The sequence below is a fragment of the Dryobates pubescens genome, chromosome 7, assembly GCF_014839835.1.
Source record: "Dryobates pubescens isolate bDryPub1 chromosome 7, bDryPub1.pri, whole genome shotgun sequence".
NCBI lineage: Eukaryota > Metazoa > Chordata > Aves > Piciformes > Picidae > Dryobates > Dryobates pubescens.
In genome coordinates, this window is record NC_071618.1 from 37,613,305 (window position 1) to 37,639,762 (window position 26,458).

Here is a 26,458-nt window from a genome sequence, read left to right on the forward strand (position 1 = left end):
TTGGTTCAGATGCGAGTGAGGACTGTGAGGGGCTATGTTGTTGCACCATTGCTAAGACATAAAAAGCAGAATAAAATTATGTAGGCAAATTGTGGATTAGTTATGGGTGAGCCAGTTTAAGGAAACAATTTGCATCTGCCCTGGAGAAAGAAACCCTTGAGGAAGCTTATTAAGGCTGTAGTATTTAGGGGACTTGATATATGCAGGTTTCTCCTTATTTAATATGCTTTCCAGCAAGATAGAAAAACTCTTTTCTCATGAGGGAAAGAAACAAATTGTGTCTAATTAATTTGTTAATTAATGCTTCTTATTGACAGCACCATATTCCTGGTCATGCATCATCTTATATCATTGTTTTTATCTAAGACAAAAATAAGGGAAATCTACTGGGACCAACAATATGAAATGTTAATAAATATTGTTTTGGGAACATTATTTTAAACTAAAGGATGAAAGCTAAATAAGTTGTTCTGGTTTGATAGGTCTCATTATGAGTTCAAAAGGGTCCAGTAATAATGTGTAGTACCTAAATTAAAGTGGGGGTTTTGGTTGGTTGGTTGGGCTTTTTCTTTGTAACAGATGGGAATATATTAGTGCCTGAAAAAATACTGGACTACTACAATACAGTGAAAGGCAGTAGAGCAGACTAACTAGAGATATTATCTACATAATTTGCTGCATCATCACTGAAACATGTAACATTGCTGCAGCATTGAAAATTTGAGGAGTACCTTCAGATCCCAGCATCAAACAAACATGCAAAGCTGACTCGACCTTTGGAATCATCACAATTTAAAAGTCATAGTATACATTTTAATGTGATTTTATCACCTGCAATGGCCATTAATCTGAACTCCACACTATCCAAAAGTGATGTGCATATTTGGAATTAATTCAAAAGCAAGAATGCAATCTAAGTTTATGAATAGAATAGAATAGAATAGAATAGAATAGAATAGAATAGAATAGAATAGAATAGAATAGAATAGAATAGAATAGACCAGGTTGGAAGAGACCTTTGAGAGCATCAAGTCCAATCTATCACCCAACACCATTTTATCAACTAAACCATGGCACCAAGCACCCTATCAAGTCTCTTCCTAAACACCTCCAGTGATGGTGACTCCACCACATCCCTGGGCAGCACATTCTAATGGCCAATCACTCTTTCTATGAAGAACTTCTTCCTAACATCCAGCCTGAACCTCCCCTGGTGCAGCTTGAGACTGTGTCTTCTTGTTCTGGTGCTGGTTGCCTGGGAGAAGAGACCAACCCCCACACCTGGCTACAACCTCCCTTCAGGCAGTTGTAGACAGCAAGAAAGTCCCCCCTGAGCCCCCTCTTCTCCAGGCTAAGTAACCCCAGATCACACAGCTTCTCCTCATAGGGCTTGTGCTCCAAACCCCTCCCCAGCTTTGTTGCCCTTCTCTGGACACTTTCCAGCAAGCCAATATCTTTCCTAAACTGAGGGGCCCAGAACTGGACAGAGGACTCAAGGTGTGGCCTAACCAGTGCTGAGTCCAGGGACAGAATGACCTCCCTGCTCCTGCTGGCCACACTGTTCCTGGTACAGGCCAGGTTGATTAGATAGTGTTGGATGATAGTCTGGACTCAATGATTTCAAAGATCTTTTCCAACCTGGTTAATCCTATCCTATCCTATCCTATCCTATCCTATCCTATCCTATCCTATCCTATCCTATCCTATCCTATCCTATCCTATCCTATCCTATCCTATTTCAATGATAACATTTTCTGAGGAATAGGAATGCAGTAAGTCTTACCTACTCAGAATTATGGGAAATAAACATTGTGTTTTCATACATAAAATTTTATGTGAATTTAGGGATGAAAAAATTGGTGCTGGGATTATGAAGTTGCTAAAAATGAGGAAAGTGAGAAGTAAAAGAGGATTATGTCAAAAATACCTGTATTAAAAGCTCCACTGAAGCTATATACAGAGCACTTCAAGGTAGTGCTGGATCTGATCCTATTCAATATTTATGTATGACCTATTGCAGGTAAAAGTTATAGGCACTCTGGTACAACAACTAACTATAAAAAGCCCATGATTCAGGGTGTAAATTTAAAGGGCTTTACAGACCACTGATGCAAGTTTTTGAAACAGAAACAAAACCAGAAGAAGACAATAGAAGAGCTTGATCAGTCTACAAAAAAGGTTATGTGATGTTTTCACTTGTTTTATCAAGCCCCTAGGGCTGATGACTCATATTGACTTTTCCAGACATTTACTTAGTCTTACTTAGAAAAAACAGTCACTCAACCTATCCCTCTTTCTGATTTACTTGAGAACTGGGCACTCAGTGACTGTTTATCTGCTCTGATCATTCACTATAACATAACAAAGGGATTTTAAAATGTCAGATTTTTAGTTGATGCAGAAAGGTGGAAAAGAAAAAAAATCACTACATTCTTTTTTAAGTGGCAGTTAAGTAAAGGCCTCAAAAGAGGTTTGACAGGGTAATACTGTGAAAGTTAAACTTATCCTGAAATCACCATTTCAATACAGAATAGAACCAATAGTTGGAGAGACTTAAAGCCTGTCTTGTGGAAGAAGTGTAGGATAGTCATTAATCTTATGTAGTACCAAATATGCCTTCTCATTTTCTTCAGTATAGAGGAAGAGGGAGAAGGCTGTAGTGGAACACAGGAAAATATGTGTTTGATTCTTCAACCTGAAAACAGTCATAATACATGTAACAGTAAAATGTTTGAGAAGTCCAACATCATGATTTTTTCTCACAAGGGCTCTTTAGCTTCACAGTATCACAGCATCACTAAGGTTGGAAGAGACCTTGAGGATCATCGAGTCCAACCTGTCACCACAGACCTCATGACTAAACCATGGCACCAAGTGCCACATCTGATCTCTTCTTGAACACCTCCAGGGATGGTGACTCCACCACCTCCCTGGGCAGCTCATTCCAATGACGAATGACTCTCTCAGTGAAGAACTTTCTCCTCACCTCAAACCTAAACTTCCCCTGGTGCAGCTTGAGACTGTGTCCCCTTGTTCTGGTGCTGGTTGCCTGGGAGAAGAGACCAACCCCCTCCTGGCTACAACCACCTTTCAGATAGTTGTAGAGGGCAATGAGGTCACCCCTGAGCCTCCTCTTCTCCAGGCTAAGCAACCCTAGCTCCCTCAGCCTCTCCTCACACGGCTTGTGCTCAAGGCCTCTCACCAGCCTTGTTGCCCTTCTCTGTTATATTCTATCTTAAGTACCAGTTAGCAATAAGATAAGAGAATAGGAAGGTCCAACTGACATAGAGGGGTTCCTCCAGGAGTGAAGGTGGCAAAACTCCCAAGGAAAAACTAAATGAAAGACTGTGAGAAATATTCATCATTACAGGCCACATTACTGCCAGCATGTCATAGCAGATGTGGCATATGGACTCCTTGCTTTTTTATTTAAATGTTTGCTTGTAGATATGTAGATGTTCTGCTGCAGTAAGGAAATCTGTAAACCAAAAATAACAAGTAGAAAGGTTGAGGAAAATCTTTATGAACCCCTACAGAATTTTACTGTGGCTTAGTACTTCTCAGTTTCTTTCCTACGTCCTGATATTATGGTAATTCATTTTTACAACTGCACATTTGTAGAGTACTGGCAAGATATTCTCAAAACATTGCTGAAGATAGGCAAAAGAGATTAATTTAGTTTTCCTTTGAGATACTGAGAGACTGAAAAAAAGTAAGTACTGTATTACACAATTCCCCTTATGAACATTTATTTTAAAGGCTCACATGAACTCTCTAAGGAAGTCTGGGAGGAAAGGAATTGAGACATGCCTGTGGAGATATATGAAGTCTGTAGAGATTACAGTGAAAACAAGCAGATATATTAAAAGTCTTCCAAACTTAGGCATTATTCTGGCAATATATGCCTCTTACAATTATTCTTTATTATTTCTTCCAATCTGCATTGTCCTTCTGTTTTGAGTACTTCTGCTTTCCTCACAGATACAGAAATTTGTTTCTACAAGAAATAGAATAGAATAGAATAGAATAGAATAGAATAGAATAGAATAGAACAGGAGTAGACTAGACTAGACTAGATTAGACTAGAATAGAACAGAATTAACCAGGTTGGAAGAGACCTTCAAGATCATCAAGTCCAACCAATCATCCAACACTATTTAATCAACTAAACCATGGCACCTAGTGCCACATCCAATCTCCTCTTGAACACCTCCAGGGATGGTTAACTCCAGTACCTCCCTGGGCAGCCCATTGCAAAGGCTAACAACTCTCTCTGTGTAGAACTTTCTTCTCACCTCCAGCCTAAACTTCCCCTGGTGCAGCTTGAGACTCTGCCCTCTTGTTCTGGTGCTGGTTGCCTGGGAGAAGAGACCAACCCCCTCCTGGCTACAACCTCCCTTCAGGCAGTTGCAGACAGCAAGAAGGTCTCCCCTGAGCCTCCTCTTCTCCAGGCTAATCAACCCCAGCTCCCTCAGCCTCTCCTCATAGGGCTTGTGCTTGAGGCCTCTCACCAGCCTCGTTGCCCTTCTCTGGACATGTTCAAGTGTCACATAATTTGGTGTCACCTGCATCATCAAAGTCTTTCTTTTTCTTGAGGGTGGAGCCTGTTACAACTGGATTTATTCCAGATGCCTTCCACTTTGAATGAATGAGACTAATGAATTTATGGATAAAGCCAGCTCCATCTTGATACAAACATCGCAATGAGGAAGAATATTTCTACAGGTTGGGGAAATCAGAGAATCACCTCTCTGAAAGCAGCACCTGTCATTGACTCTTACTCAGTCACGATCTGTACTGCAGTTTTAATGACATTAGGAAAGCAGTTGCTTGTCCCCGAACTCTGAAGAAACTGAAATATATAACACCTGAATGCCTGTTCCATAACTGGTTTAAAAAAGAATGTTAAAAAAACAGCAAAGAAAATTTGGTGCATGTCAGGTCAGTCCATTTAATTTTAATGCCTGCCAAGTATGTAGAAGTTACAGTTAGTAATAGAATTAATACAGAAATGCAAAATTAAAGGAAGTGTGAGCATGAGGAGGAGTGAACAACAAAGCTGTCTTTCAGAAAGAAATTATGTTTCACAAATTTATGGGAATTATTTTAAAGTACTCAAGAATCATGAGGAGGTTATTCATGTGGATTTAGTGTACTTGGATTTTCAAAAGCTTTCAAGAGATCTTTTATAATAGGCTTTTAAAGAAATTAAGCTGTCTCAAAATAGAAGGAAAAATCCTCTCATGCGTCAAGTAATGGTTAAGAAAGAGAATATAAATTATAAGAAGAAACTGTTATTTCATCAATGAAGGGTGACAGCCAGCCTCAGGTATCTGTTCTGCCATTTGCATTGCTCTTCAAAATAGTGAGGTAAATAAAAGGTAGGAAGAGTGAGGAAACAAATTTTGCTGATGATGTCAAATTCCCATGAGAAAAGAAGTACTTCCGATTGAAAAGTTAGATCTGGACATCACAACCCTTACTGATTAGGCTGTTAGAAAGCAAAACAACTTCTGTATCTGTTAAGCAATGCAGTAGTTTAGAAAAGGAGAGCAAAGATCACATACCTTTAATGCTACTTATTTGCCACTGAAAATCCAAAACTGTCAAAAGTAACAAATACAATTTGGTCAGTTCCAGTTGAGAATCCAATGCAAGCTTTTCTAAACGTGGTAATGATGTTTTCCTGGAGCATATAGAAATTATATTGTACAAGAGACTGTAAAGATAAAGCAGGAGAAATGCATAAGATATGGGTAGATAAATGGAGAAATAGGAAGCACTCTGAAAGTGGGAGATTCTAGAGGAACTTCTTACTATGTCAGAAAACCAGAATATAAATAATGTATGCCTCAGTATATCTACATTTATTTATCTATCTATCTATCTATCTATCTATCTATCTATCTATCTATCTCCCTCCCTACTTATCTACCTACCTACCTACCTACCTACCTACCTACCTACCTAACCTACCTACCTACCTACCTGTCTACCAGGTTTCCCCAGAACTTTCTCTTCTCCAGTCTGAAAAATCTCAGCTCCCTCAGGTTCTTATTTTCAACACATTAAGACTAAAATCATCTTATTAAAAATTCATAGGCTTACAATAAAAATACTCAGGATATGTGCATATTTTCTTATGGAGAATAGTTTGCATATTCAGCATAATAAAAAATAATAATAAAACCCAAACCCATAAGCAGTATGAATTTCTCTCAGATGGCCTCAGTGGCAGGTCTCTGAACATCATTTCATTTAGAATTTAGAATAATCTTTTTCATTTAGAATAGAATAAACCAGGTTGGAAGAGACCTTCAAGATCATTGCATCCAACCTATCATCCAACACCACCTAATCAACTAAACCATGCAACCAAGCACCCTATCAAGCCTCCTCCTAAACACCTCCAATGATGGTGACTCCACCACCTCTCCAGGCAGCCCATTCCAACTACACTCTGCTATATACAAAAACAAACTTAGTGCAGTGTCTAAGATATAAAGTATCTCAATATTATTTCCAAAACCAGGGCAGAGTTAATGTAAAGAACAGAGAAATCTTGCTTCTCAGCAACACTTCAAAGTTGGATGTAGAACTGGAAGACTCATATCTTATGAATCTTTTCTCAAATATGTCATGCCAGAGGCATTGTCACTGTTGCTGATGGGCTTGACCTTGGCTAGCGGCAAGTTAGAATAGAATAGAATAGAATAGAATAGAATAGAATAGAATAGAATAGAATAGAATAGAATAGAGTAGAGTAGAGTAGAGTAGAATAGAATAGAATAGAATAGAATAGAATAGAATAGAATAGAATAGAATAGAATAGAATAGAATAGAATAGAATAGAATTAACCGGGTTGGAAAAGACCTTGGAGATCATTGAATCCAACCTATCATCCAACACCACGTAATCAACTAAACCATGGCACCAAGCACCCCATCCAGTCTCTTCCTAAACACTTCCAGTGATGGTGACTCCACCACCTCCCTGGGCATCACATTCCAGTGGCCAATCACTCTTTCTGGGAAGAACTTCTTCCTAACATCCAGTCTAAACCTCCCGTGGCACACTTTGAGACTGTGTCATCTTGTTCTGGTGCTGGTTGCCTGGGAGAAGAGACCAACCCCCACCTGGCTGCAACTTCCCTTCAGGGAGTTGTAGACAGCCAGAAGGTCTCCCCTGAGCCTCCTCTTCTCCAGGCTAAGCAAACCCAGCTCCCTCAGCTTCTCCTCATAAGTCTTGTGCTTGAGGCCTCTCCCCAGCCTCGTTGCCCTTCTCTGGACACATTCTGGCAACTCAACATCTTTCCTAAACTGAAGGGCCCAGGACTGGAAACATTACTGAATGTGTGTCCTAACCATTGCTGAGTCCAGGAGCAGAATGACTTCCCTGCTCCTGCTGACCACACTATTCCTGATCCAGGCCAGGATGCCATTGACCTTCTTGGCCACCTGGGCACACTGCTGGCTCATGTTCAGCCTACTATCAACCAGTAAAACCAGTTCATCAGTTCATCCAGTTCATCAGTAGCAACCAGGTCATCTTGCAGCCAGCTGTTTTTTGGCTCAATAGAATAAAATAGAGTAGAATAGAATAGAATAAAATAGAACAGAATAGAATAGAATAGAATTAACCAGGTTGGAAAATACCTTTGAGATAATTGAGTCCAACCTATCATCCAAAACTATTAGACATAAAGGAAGCTTCTAGCATCTTCTCACAGAAGTCACCCCTGTATCGCCCTGCCAGATCCCAAGACCTTGCCACACAGATCCAATACAACCAAAAAGCATGTAACCAGGAATGGTAAACCATGGTGGAAATTGGGCCTCCAGATTTCTTCTTCAGAAACAGACTCTGTAGTCATGTCACTTGTGAGATGGCAATTAGGGGATATAATCTGCAGTGCATCCCAACAGAGACCATGTCCTTAGGTGGTTTTTGTGCATTGGTCAATGGCTGAAGCCCATCAACCTTGCCTGCCTTTCTTCTGTGGCTTTTCACTCCAGAGTCCCTGATCTCTGTATTCCTGATGAATAAGTGTTCCATTTTCCTTTTAGCAATTTTTCCTTTTAGTAAAATCATTCTATTTTCTGAGGAGGTAAATGTTTGACATTGTAGTTGTAATAGGCAATAGAAAGCTATGTTAGGTACATCACTGAGATTCCTTGTAATTTCTTTTATTGTATTTTAATTGTACTCATTATATTTTTTTTCCCCCAATTACAACTTGACATAAATAATATTTATGGCAAACTAATGAATTTTTGCAGGGCTGACTGTAATTTAAGGAAAGGTGCTTTTATTAATGAAAATAACACTTTAGGTTCATTTTAAAGTGAGTAATTCTATTAATTTGTTATTACTGTCTACAGCTACCTGAAGGGGGGTTGTAGACAGGCAGCGGTTGGTCTCTTCTCCCAGGCAATCAGTACTAGAACAAGAGGACACAGGCTCAGGCTGTGCCAGGGGAGGTTTAGGCTGGAGGTTAAGAGGAAGTTTTACAGAGAGTGATTGCCCATTGGAATGGGCTGCCCGAAGAGGTGGTGGAGTCACCATCACTGGAGGTGTTCAGGAGGAGACTTGACAGGGTGTTTGGTTGCATGGTTTAGTTGTTTAGGTGGTGTTGGATGATAGGTTGGACACGATGATCTTGAAGGTCTCTTCCAACCTGGTTTATTCTATTCTATGTGTCAAAGCAGTCCTCTCTGCTGACTTTGGAAACTGCTATGTAACTCAAAGAGGTTGATAAGTTCACCACACCACAAAAATATGCAAATGTTTGACATTGTAGTTGTAATAGGCAATAGAAAGCTATGTTAGGTACATCACTGAGATTCCTTGTAATTTCTTTTATTGTATTTTAATTGTACTCATTATATTTTTTTCCCCCAATTACAACTTGACATAAATAATATTTATGGCAAACCAATGAATTTGTGCAGGGCTGATTGTAATTTAAGGAATGGTGCTTTTATTAATGAAAATAATTCTTTAGGTTCATTTTAAAGTGAGTCATTCTATTAATTTGTTCATCTACATGAGCCTATAAACACAGTCATATACATATGCAGAAATTAAAAAGAAATACCTGCCCCATATAGTAATGAATGATAACTAAGACAGACATTAGGATCCAAGATAAAGGGTATAGTTTTACTTCAGTTTCAGCTTAGAAGATAGAGACAGAAAGAGAAATTGACTTGAAAATACATGTTTGCAAAGTATTTTCACAGAATCACCAAGGTTGGAAGAGACCTCAAAGATCATCAAGTCTAACCTGTCACCCAACACCTCATGACTAAACCATGGCATCAAGTGCCACGTCCAATCTCCTCTTGAACACCTCCAGGGATGATGACTCCACCACCTCTCTGGGCAGCACATTCCAATGGCTAATGATTCTCTCAGTGAAGAACTTTTCTCCTCACCTCGAGCCTAAGCTTCCCCTGGTGCAGCTTGAGACTGTGTCCTCTTGTTCCGGTGCTGATTGCCTGCGAGAAGAGACCAACCCCCTCCTGGCTACAACCTCCCTTCAGGTAGTTGTAGACAGCAAGAAGGTGTCCTCTCAGCCTCCTCTTCTCCAGGCTAAGCAACCCCAGCTCCCTCAGCCTCTCCTCATAGGACTTGTGCTCGAGGCCTCTCCCCAGCCTCGTTGCCCTTCTCTGGACATGTTGCAGGACCCTAGCTCATATGTGTATGTGATGTATACAGAACTCTTCTCACATTTGCATTTTAATTTTCTGAACACATTTTGATTGCAGTTCCTGTCTGACTTTTCTTTTTTTCTCACTTTCAAATGTTTTCACATGTGCATATGTGTAAAGGATGTAGATTTTTAATAGCTATGTAACATATAGTTACATAGGTCTGTGGTAACAGGTTGGATTTGATGATCATGATCATTGAGGTTTCTTCCAACCTTGGTGATTCTGTGACTCTGTGATTTATATATATATATATATATATATATATATATATATACACACACACACACAAATATATAACATATATAACTGGTGAGGGGTTTGCAGCACAAGCCCTATGAGGAGAGGCTAAGAGGCTAAGGGAGCTGGGGTTGCTTAGCCTAGAGAAGAGGAGGCTCAGGGGAGACCTTCTTGCTGTCTACAACTCCCTGAAGGGAGCTTGTATCCAGGTGGGGTTTGGTCTCTTCTCTCAGGCAACCACCAACAGAACTGAGGATACAGTCTAAAGCTGTGCTGGGGGAAGTTTAGGCTGGATGTTAGGAAGAAGTTCTTCACAGAAAGAGTGATTTGCCATTGGAATGTGCTGCCCAGGGAGGTGGTGGAGTCACCATCACTGTAGGTGTTTAGAAAGAGACTGGATGGGGTGCTTGTTACCATGGTTTAGTTTATTCTGCAGTGACACTATTATGACATTCTAGGTATTCAACAAAATACCAGTTTCTCACAGCACATAGAATCTCACAAGAATTTATAAAACTGCCACCTCAACAGCCTGAACTCAGGTGGTGGGTGACAATGCTGAAGAAAAGATTTTGGGTCCAGTATAGTTTTAATTTGGGATCTCCACAGTGGAAAATCATGGTTCTTTTTTGAAGTATGGGAGCCAGGAAGCTAAAGAGAAAACAATCTATTGTTTGTCCTAGCACAAGACGTTACAATGGAACAGCTTTTCTCTTGCTATCCTTTCCGACCTCAAGATAATAGACAGATATCATGTTTTCTTCAACTCCTGAAATAAAAGAAATACAAAAAGTCCTTTTCAGTGTCTTTCAATCAGGACACAGGCTTGTCATTCAGCTGCCACTCTATGTTTCTTTCTGAAATACTTTTGTGGTGATCTCTAGAAAGAAGCCAGGCTGAGGAGTATTATCAATGGAGCTGACAATTCCTCCTTAGATGTGAATACTCATGAATCGTGATAAAATAGAGGCCTGTTCTAGTTTACTTTGTGCCTTTAACACAAACTTGATGTTTTCATGTTGTGTGTCTGTCACAAAATTTCATGCAATGAGATCTACCAGTATCAACATCACTATTTCGTTTTGACTAGTTAGATGTGGCAAGAAACAATCTTCCCATTCACTTCAAGTGACTTATAAAGCTGAGTCCCACTTATGCTGACTGAAAGTCACCATTCTCCCAGAGAACTGTGATATTTGAATAAATGAGTTCTATGAGTGATTTTAGTACAAATTAAAATAAGTTATCAGATCTAACATGCTTTACTCTAGAGAACTGTAGAAGCACTTAAGCTCCACTGGGAAAGTGGTGACTTGTGAATGAAGCGTTAATATCAAAACCCATTCAAAACTGTATGGAAGATCTCATTTAATTATCTCTTTACTCATGTGTTCAACATAAGGGGTTATAATATGTTTAGGAGGAAGAAGAATAGCAAATTTGGACCAGGAAAATTAAAAATAAATAAAAGCATATATCACAAATTACACTAAATATAAGACATGTACTTGTAATAGGTTTGAGGCAGACCCCCTCCCCATCACAACCATCCTCTGCTACCAAGAATGTGATGGGTTGAGGCAGACCCCCTCCCCACCACAGGCAAAAATAACAACTCAGACAAACGGATTGCAAAAGTGATGGAAAGTTTAAATGGAAAGCAGTGAATGTTTACAGAAATCCAGAAGCACAGTGACAAAAGAAATCCCAAAGCAGATCCAGGAACATCCCATCCCCACCTAAGGGTACACCCAAGACCCCCAGGGCTCCTTCTTCCCACCCCACTGCTAGACTTTCTCAGCTGGCCAGATCTGAGACTGCCCATCCCTACCGCGATTGAGAGATGGAGACGACGCTTGATGCAAGCAAAGTGTCTACTTTATTGTACCAAGTCATTTCTTTATATAGGCTAACAGATCAGAAGGCTACTTGTAATTGGTAATTAGATGTGCTCGTGACAGTTACAGAATCGTGGTTGGCTGCCGAGGAAATGCAAGGGAACGCACATTCCTAAGCAAGTCTCAGACAGATGTTAAACCAATGGCAAATGGTTAAGTATCTCTTATCTAAGTTCAAAGAAGAAACAGAAGGCTCTTTTGCAATGCTAACTTGCACTCGTTATCAGGTAGCTTCGTGCCTTCCTGAGTCACAAAGGCCGTAGGTAATTAGCTAAATACTTTTTTCTCTTCTACATAATTGCAGTTTGCTCACAGGGTTTGTGGCCCACAAGAGTAAAAACTTTTCCTTCTATCAGCTGACCATTGCTTGAGATTATTCCCTAAAATCAGTGCATCATTTCCCCCTTTCTGTTGCACAACAAGAACCTTCTTATGAGAACGATCAAGCAAGCATCATTGCAATATACAAGGCAACAGAAGTAATAAAAAGTAAAATAACAAAAGCATAAATGATTGTTTTAAGAAAGCTACATAATCACATAAAAAGGATGATGGGACTGGCCACTTATCCAAAGGCTATCCCATAAGGCAAGTAGAAAAAGGATTATCAGGAGAGGCAGTAGCTAGACATAAAGCAAAACACAGCAAACCTAATCTTCACTATCTTGTACAACCTGCTTTAAAGGTATGTTACATCTTTACTTTTCTAAGATGGTCAAAAATCATTAATTGTTTGGTAGCAAGATTTCTCTAATCTGTAAAGGTAGATCTGGCCAGGCTCTAGCTTTACAGACAGAAGACTTGCAGGCAAACAGAAAGAGCAAAAGAGCTTCATTGCTGGTTCAGAGATGGCATCCTGAATATTCATGGCTCTGCCCAATACAAAATAGAACATAATGCATTTTCACTCATCCTAATAATACTGATCTGTTGGTGCTTTGTTTTTGCTAAGGAAAGGTACTGAGTCCTAGTGATACTCACTTCGGCCTAATGCTGTTTCTTTTTCTTTCAAATTTCTCCTAGCTAAAACTTCCATAATTCTTATATCCTCTATAAATTTTGTTTCATCACATTTAAAATCACATATAAAATGAAAATTTGAGAATATAACATGCTTCAACCATTCTTTCTTGCAACATAATACCTGAATTCCCCTCTTTTGTTTTTATAACCTAAAATGAAAATGTATTTTGTGCTATAATCAATTTTGATTTTTTCCTCTAGGTGTATAGAATTATATCAAACTGGTGGGATAACATATAAGTCCATATAAACATATTTTTCTGATCATACAATCATTAAGCAATTATGATATACAGCCCTAAGTTTTAAACAATCCTTTAAACTAACCATTATTATCAATCTGCAAATGTGTTACTCTCTGTTCCCGTTCTTAACTATGCTTATGCATTGAGACTGAATGATCTAACAGATTCATACAACACGATTAAAACCCATCATATAGAACATAAACCCTTTTGCTAGCTATGGCCTTGATTTCACCATGCATCGCAGCGTCGTGGCTGAACCATAGAGGGTTATGGCGCATGCGCAGGGCTGCAGTTGCGCATTCTCATACTGGAATCACGAGGTGTCACCTCTTGAGCTGGAAGAGATGGCCACCGCCAGAGAGGATGAGACCACCCCGGATCCATTTCCAGAGCTTTCTGAGATGCCAGCCAGGCCACCAAGGGTAATGTTTCTCTATTTTAATAAAAACCCAGAAAATATTTCCTAACTTGGCTGTAACGCTGCAATGTTTTCTCACCATTAGGCTGTTAGGCCACTGTCACCCTCCAGGGAGGAGAGGCCCAGACGAGCGGTTTTTCGTATTCCACAACAACCAAAGAGGTTAGTTCTGTTAAGGCTTTGGTTGATTCAAAAGAAATCAAGGGTATTCCCTTTTTTTATGATTGATATCTTCTTTTCTTAGGAGGAGGGCTGGCCCCACCTATCGAACCACGCTACATCCAGATGTTGAGGTGGTTGGTCGAAGGCGGCTTAAAATATTAGTTTATTCACTGTTCGGTGTCTCAATCTGTGCTGTTACCCTTATTTTTGTTACTGCCATTCTTTGTTATCTCAATAATTGTTGTAAGTAAGTTGTTTCCGCAGTTCCTGTTCATTACTTTATTCTATTCTATTCTATTCTATTTTACTAGTTAATGTTAATTGTTGACACACGTTATAATGAAGTTTCTGTTTTTCTACAAAGGTTTAACTCTATAACAAATAAATCAAAAGGCAACAAAACTGTATCATTCTAACCTAACATCCTTTGCACACATAAAGCAAGTGAGGTAAAATTAGCAATATAGCAAAAGCAATCAATAAAATCAACAATCCCATATTGATAAGAGACTGCATCTACCCTGGCAACAACACATCCCATCAAAGTCTTCAATTTACTTTGACTTTCCCTTTAGCTATTTGACATCATTACCTAACTATGACAGATTGTTAACATATAATTCCATGTGAACATTTTCTCAAACCACACAATAAATAAGCAATCATAATATTCAGCCTTAATTCAGATGTTTTTGGTACAGTCTTCTCATTGTTGCTTTTGGTCTCAGATTATTATTGCAGTCGGTCTTAGGTAGTTCTGGTGATTTCCAACTTCTTGGGAAATGCTGTTTTTAACTCTTCTTGATTCTTGTGCTGTTGTTGAGATGGTTGCAGTACTGCACTGCTGGTATCACTAAAACCCTAGTTATAAACCATGCCTCTTTTTTCTTTTCTCCCCCCCTTTTTTTCTCTTTTTTTTTTTCTCTTTTTTTTTTTTTTTAATTTATTTTTTATTATGCTTCTATTTAGGCACCTGACACAGGCAGAATCATTTCAAAAGACCTGTGTACCTTCAGAGAGTTTTGGGTAAACCTTTTGTATAAAAGTTATCTGTCTATAATGACAGAGGTATGTTAATATTTCACAGAAAGTCCAGAGGCTTCCTATCTATACAAAGGTTATCTGTCTAAACATAACAGAAGTATCCATATCATCCAGGTGTCCTTTATCTTATACAAAAGATCATTTTGTCTAAGACTAACAGAAGTAAATCGCTGAAAAATCCTGTTATTCCTTATCTATGCAGAGGCTGTCTGCCAACTCCTCTCTGCCTCCATGCATTCCAGCATTTTGGCTAACAAGAGGAAGTTTCTCATCAACTCTGTTATTCTGTTAGAAAAATAAGCATTTTCTGTTCATCAATTCCTTAAAGCTACTATGAATACAAAGTAAGGCCCAAAAAAACCCATTCGATAATATACCTATAACAAATCCTTAACTTATGCTAATACCAAAAATCCTTACAAACTTAAATTACTATGTTAAAATTAATCCATCAAATTCATGTCTAAAGTGAAATAAGAAAGTTGTTACATTAACTAAAGAACACTTTCTAAAATAAAAATCTGTTTCCTACAATCCTTAACTATATTACAAGGAGCTCCTTTGAAATGCCTAGACAGACACAAAAAACAAAGTCAAGAAGGTTCGAACCAAAAGACTTAACATTTGAAGTCATTACTAAATACCTATGCCTTACTATAATTGCTAAATACTTCTTATCACTAAATACTTACTATTCATTATGCTTACTGGTAAAACTTAACATCCAAATTACAAATCTATAAACCACATTATAATCAATAACAATGAAATTTGTACTGTTGCTTTAAATCAGAACACAACTTTCATGAACGAATCTTATCAGAAAGACAAGGAGGGGGGGTGGAAAGGGTGGCTGTCTCAGCAAAGCACCGTAGGTTCAGAGACAAGGGTGGAAGGGGGGTCGCCGCCCAGTTCACAGCCTAAGGTAGCTTTCCCTCGAAGGCAGGGCTGTGTCAATAGGTAGTAACAGCAGTGATTTGAGCTTAATTGCTGTTTGCTGTCCTTTTTGTTCTTTCTGTGGCTGTTTTGGCGGAGCAAAAGTCACTGCCTTGTCACCTTGTCCGATCTTAATTTCCCTTAACATAGTCTCAACACCGAGAATGTCCCAAAACTTAGACTGTCCCTTCTGTCCACAGTCAAAACTCGTTGGAGAACTTTCAGGAGAACTTTAAAGACTCAGCGGTGGGGGGGTCCAGTGGCGGGCGGGTAGCGGGCTGCTTTTGCTGTTGGGCCTGGCGTCTGCAGCTCCAAGGTTGCAGGAGGGCCCAGCAAAGTGCTGTTAATTACTGCTGAAGTTTCCTTAGGCTCTTCTTGCGCTTTAAGCCTCTCGAAAACGATCCGCCACCACGGGAGCATGCAATGCGCCTCAACCTTCCCTGTCGTAGCAGCATCCCGTAACTTCACCCCCATCTGATTCCAAATTTTACACGTAAACATACTAGATGGTGTAACTGTCGGGATTTTCTCTTGTACCCACTTCTGCAGCACCTTAAGATCATGGCCATAAATGACTTTGCCATGCTTTTTAAGGAGTTCCTGCATGAGTTCATAAACATCTCTTTCTGAGGAAGACGCTTGATTCCCCATTTTTCGTTTCCCACGGCTCACCTCTCGTCCAGCGGGAGGGATTGCTCTGGCCGGCCGGCTTTTCCTGCTTCCTTTCAGCAGCTCATTCAAAGTTCCGTGGGACGTCGCGGCAGGTCGCAGCTTAGCGATTCTTCACCATCACGTCGGAGGTCACCATTTTACCGCGATTGAGAGATGGAGACGACGCTTGATGCAAGCAAAGTGTCTACTTTATTGTACCAAGTCATTTCTTTATATAGGCTAACAGATCAGAAGGCTACTTGTAATTGGTAATTAGATGTGCTCGTGACAGTTACAGAATCGTGGTTGGCTGCCGAGGAAATGCAAGGGAACGCACATTCCTAAGCAAGTCTCAGACAGATGTTAAACCAATGGCAAATGGTTAAGTATCTCTTATCTAAGTTCAAAGAAGAAACAGAAGGCTCTTTTGCAATGCTAACTTGCACTCGTTATCAGGTAGCTTCGTGCCTTCCTGAGTCACAAAGGCCGTAGGTAATTAGCTAAATACTTTTTTCTCTTCTACATAATTGCAGTTTGCTCACAGGGTTTGTGGCCCACAAGAGTAAAAACTTTTCCTTCTATCAGCTGACCATTGCTTGAGATTATTCCCTAAAATCAGTGCATCACATCCCCCCGTGGCCTTGGGCCTAGCCAGGACCATGGCCAGGAGACATCTCCCCCAGTTACCGGGTGATGGCGAGGAAAGAAAGAGGAAGTGGCAGACCCTGCACTGGATCTTATAGTGGTGCAGAGAATTATGGTAGGAAATAACTCATTTCCTGTGTCCACCCCTCTGGGCTGGACTTCTGGACACAGGAAGTAGACACAGCAGGGGGCACCCAGCCCAAACTGCAACAGTACTGGGTGTCATAATGTTACCAAAGTCAAAAGTTTTGTATTTGCCCCTGAAAATAATTAGACTCCTGATGATTTTTCTGTTCCATAATGAAAAGAATGCTAGTGAGTTACTTGAAATTATAGTTCAAATGTGGAAAGAAAGGAAAGCAATGTTGTAGTTGGCAAGGACAGATGAAAGTGGGAGGTAGGAAACAACATGCACATTCTGCATTAATAAACAATGGACACACAACAACAATGTTAAGGAGCACCAAAGGAAATAGAAAGGTAGGAAGAAATGCAGTTTCAGTTCCAGCAAGAGCATACAGAAATAACCTACAACTTTTGAAGGGAAACTTACTAAATCAAGTGCTAATGATTACCGTTTACTAATAGTCTAACTTTTGTGAAGAGGTATATATTGACCCCACCTGGAGTACTGCATCCAGTTCTGGAGCCCCTATTCCAAGAGGGATCTGGAGGTGCTGGAGCATGTCCAGAGAAGGGCCACAAGGATGAGCAGAGGGCTGGAGCACCTCTCTTATGAGCACAGACTGAAGGAGTTGGGGCTGTTCAGTCTGGAGAAGAGAAGGCTCCAAGGTGACCTAATTGTGGCCTTCCAGTATCTGAAGGGGGCCTACAAGAAGGCTGGGGAGGGACTTCTCAGGATATCAAGTAGTGATAGGACTAGGGGGAATGGAATGAAACTGGAGGTGGGGAGATTCAGGCTGGACATGAGGAAGAAGTTCTTTGCCATGAGAGTGGAGAAGCTCTGGAATGGGTTGTCCAGGGTGTTGGTTGAGGCCCCATCCCTGGAGGTGTTTAAGACCAGGCTGGATGAGGCTCTGGCCAGCCTGATCTAGTGTGGGGTGTCCCTGCCCATGGCAGGGGGGTTGGAACTAGATGATCCTTGTGGTCCCTTCCAACCCTGACTGATTCTATGATACTGTGATATTAAGGAAGTTAACTCAAAAAAATTCAGAACAAGGCAGTGGTGGAGGTCAGACACACTGCCAAGCTACTACAGGTAAACAAGTTACCACACATCACATAAGACAAATTCTTTTTATGTGAACATTTTTAGTCCTTAAAAATTGTAACATAGTTTCATGTCACTTAGACTCCTTTGATTACATGCCACAGCAACCCAAATTAGATTTCTTGTGTTACAGGTTTGCAGTATATACACAGGGAGTTCCTACACAGCAGCTGGCAATCAGTAACTTCATAAGTAAAAGCAGCATGGCCATGGATCCCCTCTCTGTAAAGACATAACAAGAAAGCAGTAGAGAAAGGAAAATCAAAAGAAAGAAAGACACCCACAAACAAACAATACCCCAAGAAACAAAAACCCAACAAACAAACCCAAAACCACAACAGTGAACAGGTGTATGCAAGTAAAGAAAGTGCTCTTGTCCTTTTTTTAACCTTTTTCTTAATATTTGTTTTTTTATCATTCTGTTTGTGAGAACCTAAAACAATCAACATAATCAATGACTTTGAGACAATTGACTGATACGTGGATGTGATTGGTGCAGGCTGATTCCACTCTCAACTTGGGGCTCTTACCATGGAAATATAGCCTACAGTGGAGCTGGGGTTGCTTAGCCTGGAGAAGAGGAGACTCAGGGGTGACCTTATTGCTCTCTACAACTACCTGAAGGGAGGTTGTAGCCAGGTAGAGGTTGGTCTCTTCTCCCAGGCAGCCAGCACCAGAACAAGAGGACACAGTCTCAGGTTGCACCAGGGGAGGTTTAGGCTGGATGTTAGGAAGAAGTTCTATACAGAGAGAGTGATTGCCCATTGGAATGGGCTGCCCAGGGAGGTGGTGGAGTCACCATCATTGGAGGTGTTTAGGAGGAGACTTGATAGTGTGATTGGTGCCTTGGTTTAGTTGATTAGGTGGGTTGGATTGGTTGGTAGGTTGCACGTGATGATCTTGAAGGTATCTTCCAACCTGGTCTATTCTATTCTATTGTATTCTATGCTATTCTATTCTGTTACAGAAAACCAACCTGGCAGGACAGAACCATGGTTGTGTAATACATTGAGATGTTTTACTTACTTTAAAGAGCATACCTCAGTGTTTATCTTGAATCTGATAGCACAAGAGTTATGTGAAGGTGACGGGGTGCTTTACAGAAAGTTAATTGTTCTTTGTCTGTAAAGCAATGTGAACTGCCAAAGTTAACAAGAGAAGTTTATCACAGGAGAAAGAGACATGAAAAGCTTCTGTATAGAACAGAAGAGCTGATAACTCCTTTGTGGATTTTGAAAATAATTCTTAACCCTTCCAAAACATTTGTAATGTATGGAAAAGAGATGTTTCCCCCACAGTGATATTTTTTCTGTTACCAAGTGCAAGATGTGTCACTGAGCTACAGAATATAAAGGGGAAATTTTAGGGCTTTTTTGTTGTTGTTGTTGTTGCTTTTGTTTGTTTGTTTGTTTTATTTAAGACCCTGAAAGCTTTTACATTTAGAATAGAATAGACTAGACTAGACTAGACTAGACTAGACTAGACTTGAATTGAATTGAATTGAATTGAATTGAATTGAATTGAATTGAATTGAATTGAATTGAATTGAATTGAATTGAATTGAATTGAATCGAATTAACGAGGTTGGAAAAGACCTTTGAGATCACCAAGTCCAACCTATCACCCAACACTAGCTAATCAACTAAACTATGACACCAAGTGCCCCATCAAGTCTCTTAAACACCTCCAGTGATGGTGACTCCACCACCTCCCTGGGCAACACATTCCAATGGCCAGTCACTCCTCCTGTGAAGAACTTCTTCCTAACATCCATCTTAAACCTCCCTTGCTGCAGCTTGAGACTGTGTCCTCTTGTTCTGATGCTGGGAGAAGAGATCAAACTGGGAGAAGAGACCAACCCCCACTTGGCTACAACGTTCCTTCATGTAGTTGTAGACAGCAATGAGCGTCCTCCTGTCAGCTTAACAAAGTGCTGATGATTTACTGAGGAACAAAAGGAGGCAGGCATTATTCATGATATTAAATAAAGTTGGGTCAGTTAATTCTATTTGCAGGATAGCTTAAACAAAGGTTCTTCTTTGGTTTTGTCACTTAGATGGCAGATTGATATGCAGTTATGAATGCAGTATTGTGCACAGAGGTACAGCCCAACTATGTAGGTTGGTTCCTTTAATGTAGAGAGAGGATGGCACAGTGTATGACATATGGACTATGCTCTAGATGTACTTATTTCACACAGAACCACAGAATCACCAAGGTTGTAAGAGACCTCAAAGATCATCAAGTCCAACCTGTCACCACAGACCTCATCACTAAACCACGGCACCAAGTGCCACATCCAATCCCCTCTTGACCATCTCCAGGGATGGTGACTCTACCCTGGGCAGCACATTCTAATGGCTAGTGATTCTCAGTGAAGAACTTTCTCCTCTAAAGCCTATCTAGACAATTTGCTTGTATGGAGATGTCTACATTATTTCATTTTTTAAGGCGTGTGTTCACTACTCATTCCTTTCATAGAGCTGTTCAAGCATCAACAGACTCTGTAACATCCAAACAGAACATGCTGTTTCAGAATATATTGTATGTGTCTTATCTTCTGAAGAAATACAGCTACATGCAGCGTTGCCTCCTTCAGATGTTTGGTTCCATGCTGAGATCTAATCTTTGTGAAAAAACTTCCATTTGATCACCACTGACTGGACAGAGAGGAACCTATGACAAGGAAATAAAAAAAAAATCAAATGCAATAAAGTGTTTTGACACAAGCAGGATAAAAGAGCATTTAGTAAAGGGACTCAAGGTAAAGGCTTATTTTTGATTTCCAAACTGTCACAGGAGATAAACAAGAAGATGAGGTCATAAGGGGCCAATGGATGTGTTTCTAAGGTCAAGTCTAAGGAGCGCTGGTGATGAGGTTGCTTGAATTGCTTCATCAGCCATTCGTTGTTTGTTCAGAAACATCCAAGTGTTATTTTCTTCCTATTGTTCTCCACTGTTGTAACATTTGTTAGACCCTGACCTAGTTTGCAGGTCACTACTGTTATTATACAAAAGCAATACAGGTCCATATTTCATCCCACAGGATACTTTTATCTCTCTTGTAGTTTTTTTTCTTTCCACTTCTTTTGTTTTTACTGTTATTGTTTGCTTTAGCAAATGAAACAACACATACATGGTTGTCTCTAGCACCTGCTTTTAGTTGTCAATGCTTTTCCCTTTTCATTTTGACTCTCAGCTGGTGTCACCTTCCTTCAAAAATAGAATGCTTTGCCATCTGCCTATCAAACATTAGTACAGTGGCCCCTGTTGAATTGTCAAGTTGTGTGATTGCTATATTGCACTTTAGAAAAGGCAAATGTGGAGCTTGTTTGTTTGTTTGTTTGATTGATGGATTTTCTGAAGAAAACATAGCTTCAGAATAACAAGTAATCTGCTGGCAAATTTTGACATTTTAGTGAAGACTAGAATCCTTCACTGCATTATGCACATTAAAGACAGTTCTACATCATATGAAATGTTTGCTTGTTCATCTCAAGGACTGAAAGAGTCCTAATGCCTTTGAATGGGCTATTTTACAGTGATATTCCTTCATTTCCTAGTGATATCATTTGGAATTGTGCATCTTTCATTCCTTTGAATATCTGGCTAGAAGCCTCAGAAGCTGTAAACCTAAAAAGTCAGGATGATGTCCATTGCCTAGTCATTACACATACTTGAATCTTCATGTCTACAAAATTAATTTGACTTTTTTTCCCCCCTCTCCTTGCACCCTCTACAGTGTTTGAAATTGCTTGTGTTATATTTATTGTAGGATGAGCACAGATACATTTGGAAATCAATAATTAAAACATTAAGTAATAAAAATTTCTAAAAGCTTTTCTTTTTTTGAACTTCTAGGATAGCTGTATTAATGATATGTAAGTACACAAATATTTAAGAGTAGAGTTCAATCTGTTCAAGTCAGAGAAGTAATTGAATTGAATCGAATAATACTGAATTAAATCGAATTAACCAGGTTGGAAGAGACCTTTGAGATCATTGAGTCCAACCTATCATCCCACACTAGTTAATCAACTAAACCATGGCACCAAGTGCCCCATCCAGTCTCTTCCTAAACACCTCCATTGATGGTGACTCCACCACCTCCTTGGGCAGCCCATTCCAATGGCCTATCACTCTTTCTGTGAAGAACTTCTTCCTAACATCCAGACTAAACCTCCCCTGGTGCAGCTTGAAATCAAGATCTGGGATACTTAGACACAGGAATCACTTGTAACTGGCTGAATGAAAGCAGAGGAAAAGAATATCTAGTGATATACATTATTCTCTTAACTTCTATTTTTTAATTCTAATGTAAGATGTTAAATTGTAAAGTTGACTGAATAAAGTCTCTTTTGAGTTATTTGCCAATTATTGACCTATATATTAATCTATGTATTTATTTTATTAGTCTTTTGTTTTTGTTTTCTAACCAGTTAAGTATACAATTACACTACACAAAGCCCAAGAAATTGTTCTTTGGACTCTTCGTAATGAAGATGAGTGATTGCAGTGCTGCTGGAGTCTGTAACAGAGGATCCAGCCTTGGTGAGATTGGGTAATAAGGTAGAAAATTCTCACTACAAGTTTTCAGCAGAAGACAGAAAATGTATATTTAAGGTGGAAAAAACTCTATTCTTCGGTATGAAGAGTTGTAATACAGCTCAATAATATCTGGTAATGCACTTCTTATCCCACTAGAATGACTGCCCTGAGATTTATTTTTCTAAATGGGGTTTCAAAGAGATAGGCCCTATGCATTTCCTTTGTAGTCACTGAAATAATTCTGTTGAATCATTCTGTGACGGCAGCTATCTGTGTTTCTCAGCTGTAAATAAGTCCTGGGAGAATTAGACATTACATTTTGAGGTATCTCCAGTCCATTCCACTCACATACTGGAAACAAGAATATGCCAAAATTGCATTTAGTGAACACAGTGTAAGTTAATAAAGCAAAGTAGTGCCCATTTTATACACAATTGGAAAGAAGGGACAATGAAAATCAATTAATTTCCTTGTCCATTTCATATTCAATTATGTTGTTTGACTTAATATCATAATGAAGAATGTCTATAACTTTGAGGATGGGATTCATCTCACTTAACTTACTAACTATATTTGAGCTAGCCACTAGCAGTTCCTACTCTAAGTCAGTGGATAGAAATAGCATGGCAGAGTTAATATCAATGCACATATATTCACTACAGCTGGTGTGCACTGTACCTTGAAAATTTCTATTACTCTCTATCGGCTAAGGAAGAGAGCTCACAGTAATCGGCTCAGATAGAGATGTGTAATCTTCAGGCATTTAAATTCATTTTAAGAATCCCAACCTAAGTTTCAATGGGATTTTGTTTTCTAATTAATTACTGAACTCATTTAGCAAGATCTAGCCAAACAAGAAGCAACTGCTCTTATTTAAAAACAACAACAACAACAACAAATAAAACAACATCTGCCACAAAATCTTCACTTGCCTTTAATAGTTTGAAAATATTCCCACTGAAGATGAGGAGACAACTCTCTTGACTTTGGGAGTCTGTATCCAGGTGGGAGTTGGTCTCTTCTCCCATGCAACCAGCACTAGAACAAGAGGACACAGTCTCAAGCTGTACCAGGGGAGGTTTATGCTGGATATTAGGAAGAAATTCTTCACAGAGAGAGTGATTTGCCATTAGAATGTGCTGCCCAGGGAGGTGGTGGACTCACCATCCCTGGAGGTGTTTAGAAAGAGACTGGATGGGGTGCTTGGTGTCATTTGGTTAGATGGTGTTGGACAATAGGTTGGACTCGATGATCTTGAAGGTCTCTTCCAACCTGGTTAATTCCATTCCATTCCATTCCATTCCATTCCATTCCATTCCATTCCATTCCATTCTTCATAAATTGAAAGGTTTTCAATGAGAAGACAAAGCCATAAATCCAAGTAAAAGATCTGCCTATAGAGGAAAACATCACAATGGCTGCTTATTAGGGTTGACTTTTCTCCTAGTTTTCATGCTGTAACTCAAATGATATGCAACACAAAAATTAGTCAGCTCTGTTTGCACTTGCTTGCCAAAATGTAGATAGTTAGTTAAAGGAACAGCTGTTGTTCCTCTAGACAAGCTGCTCTGTAGAAATTAATTGTGATTATTAAGAATCATCATGACCTGGGTCACAGATGTAATGACTTAAGTTCCCTTCTAGACATTAATCAGACAAGTCATTTCTTCCTGAGACTGTAAAATCAAGAATCTTACTCAGTTTGATGAAAACCTCAGCGATGTTTTTGCATGATGGAACTGTTTAAGGAAGATGGTTTATTTTACAGTTCTTATGGTTAATTTTTTGTGACCTCTATGAGAATTTTTGGTGGAATGTCAAACAGTCAACCATTTTCCAAAGAAAAGTATTACTGCACGTTGCTTCAGAACACATTCTGGGTCTAGTCCAGTATATTTCTGATAATACATAAGAAGGCAATTTTGTTTGAAAGAATATCCTTGTATAGCACTGAGTGGTGTAGATAAAGTTGCAGATTGATAGCAATTGTGTTGCTGTCTGCAAGTTAATTGCTAGATTTTTTTTCCCCCCATACGTGTAGATATGGGTAGTTTATGCAAGTTCTGGAACAGTAAAGTTTTCGAAGGTTCTCAATCACTTCAAAGCTTCAAGTCTCATATTAGCATAGAATAGAATAGAATAGAATAGAATAGAATAGAACTAACCAGGTTGGAAAAGACCTTTGAGGTCATTGAGTCCAACCTATCATCCAACACTAGTTAATCAAGTAAACCATGGCCCCAGCCAGTCTCTTCCTAAACATCTCCAGTGATGCTGACTCCACCACCTCCCTGGGCAGCCTATTCCAATGGCCAATCACTCTTTCTGGGAAGAACTTCTTCCTAACATCCACCCTAAACCTCTACTGGTATTAATACAGAGATATCAAGAAAAATTTCTTTGTGGAATGCTAAGTGATTAACTACCAATATCAGATTTCTTATATGTTTTCTGGCCTGTTTGTTGGTTGGTTTATGTTTGGATAGGGATGGGGAATTACAGACTTTAGTTAATACATAATCCACATCCTTAAGTGTAGAAACTTTAGATGTTATTCTTTTATGATCTTTCAGTGAGTATACATCTAGAGCACAGTGCTCAAATAAATATTCTCTAGTATACTGTTTGAAACCTTTATTGAAGCGCACAAAACAGAATGATAGAAGTATTTGTCTGAATATAACGTAATATCAGTTCCCAAGGTTAGGTTAAGGATCATTTCATCTAGATGTGTGTAAAGGAATGTCAGAATAGTGATAAGACAATAATGCTTTTCTGTCTAACACTTAAAAATAAAGAAAAAGAAATCAAGAAAGCTGAAATGATTTAGTTATTATGCCAAAGCAGAGTCACTCATCCATGGGTATCATTGGAAATCATTGACTAAACTATTCAAATGTTCCCTGTTGTTTCTAAACACTGGGCTGGACGACTGTACAAATAATAGTCTAGATGACTGTACAAATAATAGTCATTCTTTGCAATTCTGTGACATTTCCTCTGTAGCTTTAAAAGCTCTTGAAGTAGTAGCAACTCTTCTTTAAATGATAATGCCAAGGAAACTGAAAACTGATAGCAACTGAAAATAACTGAATGTATGTTGTACCTAAGTTTCAATTTAATGTATCAGTCAATGGCTCAATATTCAGGTGGAAACAAATAATGAGTGGTGTCCCTCCAGGGTCCGTATTGGGACCAACAGTCTTTAATATATTCATTGATGACATTTATGGGATTCAGTAAGTTTGCAGATGACATCAAGCTGAGGGGTACATCTGACATTTTAGAGGGAAGGAATGCCACTCAGACATGTTTGAGGAGTAAGCCTGTGTGAACATAGTGAAGTTTAACAAAGCCAAGCACGAAGTCAAGTATCTGGGTCAGGGCAATCACCAATATTAGTAAAAAGTAGGAGACTAATTGATTAAGAACAGTCCTATGGAGAAGGACTCAGGGATACTGGTACATGAAAGATTGGTTGTGAGTTGGCCATGTGTGTTTGCTATCTGTGTCCTGGGATGCATCAAAAGAAGCATGGCCAGAAGGTCAATGCAGATGATTCTCCCTCTGTGCTCTCATGAGAACCTATCTGGAGAATTGCATGCAGTTTTGGGGCCCCCAGCACAAGAAGAACTTGGGCCTTTTGAAGCAGGTCCATAGGAGCTCCATAAATAGGTCAGAGGGCTGGAACACCTCTCCT